Source organism: Apium graveolens, chromosome 6 (genome assembly GCF_009905375.1).
Source record: "Apium graveolens cultivar Ventura chromosome 6, ASM990537v1, whole genome shotgun sequence".
Taxonomy (NCBI): Eukaryota; Viridiplantae; Streptophyta; class Magnoliopsida; order Apiales; family Apiaceae; genus Apium; species Apium graveolens.
The window spans coordinates 245,623,792-245,626,670 of NC_133652.1; positions in this window are offsets into that span (position 1 = coordinate 245,623,792).

The following is a 2,879-nucleotide window of genomic DNA, read 5'->3' on the forward strand; positions in this document are numbered from 1 at the left end:
GGGAACCTAAGTAATAAGATCCCGGGTATGATCCCTCAAACGATAAACGAAAACGAAAGTTAAGCGAACCGTATAACAGATCAGCGGTCATTAGACAAACAATTAGGAAGTTAATCAAAGGGATTAGAGAGGATGATGTCACCCAACCAATGAGAAGAGGACAAGGAGGGAAGGATGACATCATGAGGATGATGCAAGCATGACATAAGAGGGAAGGAAATGTGGTGGAATATTAACCACACAAAGTCAAGGCTACAAAGGGAATTAACCAAAAACAAGACAAAAAGCAACCAACCAAGCAAAACAAATCACAAAACACCAAACCTTCCATTTCTTCATGAAGCTCTCGGCTTCTTTCTTAAGAAATGGGAAGTCCAAGCTCCTCCACTTGCTATTTTACAAGGTAATTATCCTAGCTTCTCCTAGTTAAGTTACATACTTCCTAGAAATCTTAGCTTCAAAATCCTTTCCTAGCATTTCCTATAAATCATTCAAGAAGATGGTGAATAGTACTTTCTTGAAATTAATTTTTGTGTTCTTGATTTCTTTGAAAGAACAAGCTTGTAGGAGGTTAGATTAAGGCTTCCATGGGCATTCCAAGGACCTTTCATGGATTAAAAGCTTCAAGGAAGGTATAACTCTTCATGGTCTTAGTTTTAAGTTTTGTTGTTTAGATTTCCTAATGTTTAGATGATGGGTTAGTGTAATGGGTGTGTAATCATGTTTAGAGCTTGTTATGAGTAGTTTAGTTGGTGAGAGGCATGATTATTGTGTGTTTAGAGATTGGTTGATTTTGTGATATTTTTGGAGTTGGAAATCTTGGTTATTAGTTAATGAACTTAAGTAAACTCTTAGTTCATAATTGAGAAATAAGTATGAATTGGAAATATTGAATTGTTGGGGCTGTTGTAGTATGGTATGGATGGATGTTGGTTGTATGAATGATATGTGGTTGAATTGTGGTTGTTTTGAATTGGTTTAAAATTGGGAAATCGCGTAAACATAGCCGTCGTAATGTCCGATTTACTTTAGACTGCTTTTGTTCATAACATTAGGACCCGAGAACCCCCTGCTAGAATATGACCACTGCCATGTTTAGATAGCTCATGTTACGAGCTTCGTTTTGATATGTAGTTCGTTCGATTCCGATGCACGGTTTAGGAGAAACGACCGTTTCAAGTAACGGCGTTTCGTGAACGAAACTTTTCCCCTCGCCTTACTTTGAAACATAGGTTAAAGACCAAAAAGGGTTAATTAATGTATGAAACATTTATGGTAAGTGTGCTAGGCAGTTAGTAAGACACTCGCGAAGGAATCGCCTTAAAACTCGTAAAGGTTAAATTATTAAAAATGGTGGAGCCGAGGGTACCCGAGTGACTTAAGCGAATCAGTGAGCGCAAAACAAGCGTTAGAGTCTAAGTTAGTTAAAGTATAGATTTACAAGTGACTTTAGTTTAATTCCAACTTACTTGTTGTTTATAGGTTACCAGACTCGTCCCGAGCCATTCGTAACCCCAGTCGCTCAGGCAAGTTTTCTACCAGTTATAACTGTTGTTGTGATGTAAATATATGTATATGCATTATCTTGTGATAGTGCATGATTGTTATTAGCAAATTCTTGCGATATATTGTAGCATGTGATATGGTATATATGCATGCCTGTTTCATATTCTTGAAATATATATCTGTTGGTTCAGTTGATAATACCTATGCTAGATGATAGCGGTAACTTGCATATACCCTTAGTATAGGGACCCAAAGGTGAAAATATTTTCTAAAACCGGGAGTCGAGGATCCCGAGTAGATTTTGTATATATGGATATGGATATATATATATATATATTTATATATATATATATGGTTATAGTTTTCCAAACTGTTAATCGAATAAGGTTTATTCGATAACTTTAACTTTATTTTATTATTGAATATTATTTTGAATATTCATTCGAGGACTTATGACTCCTTTTATTTTAATTATTGAATATTATTTTGAATATTCATTCGAGGACTTATGACTCCTTTTATTTTAATTATCTGAATATTATTTGAATATTCATTCGAGGACTTATGACTCCTTTTATTTTAATTATCTGAATATTATTTTGGATATTATTCGAAGGCGTATGACTCCTTTTATTTATTTATTGAATATTATTTGAATATTCATTCGAGGGCTTATGACTCTTTTATATTATTTAATAAATATTATTTGAATATTCATTTGAGGATCTATGACTCCGATTATTTGCTGAAATATATTCTTTATTTTATTAAAGAATAAGGTGTTAATAATCAAACTTATTTTCGATTATTCAAATAAAGATAATACTTTCATATAAGTATATCTTTGGTTATTTAATACTCGTTTCAAGTATAAGTTTTAATACTTCTACTTCAATTATTTTTATAAAGATTATTCTTTATGGGAATATTAATTAAATAATAATATTCGGTCATTTTCTAAATATTCTGGGGACTGATTTACTTCATTAAATCAGCTTTACTCCAAACACTCTTTAAAGTGTTTTCGAGTCTTCAAAATGATTTTTAAAAGTCAGAGTGGATCCCAAAACTCTTTTTTTTATATTTAAGATCTTCCTTTTAAGGGGATTTAAATACTCGCTCAAAACCTGGGGAATCCGGCTCTGTGGTGTATTTTATATTCGCAACGAGGTTGCAGTTTTGGTAAATGAATTGATTACTTGCCCAACGTTCGGGAAGTAAGCCCATCTAATTGAGTCGGCATAAGCGACAGGCCGGGGTACGGTCTATTATTGTGGAAGTGGCTGGGTGGCAGTCCATCAACGCGTGAGGGGCCGGGTAACGGTCTAGCGCGAGGTCCTAATGCGGCCAGGGTGATGACCGGTGAGGAATTC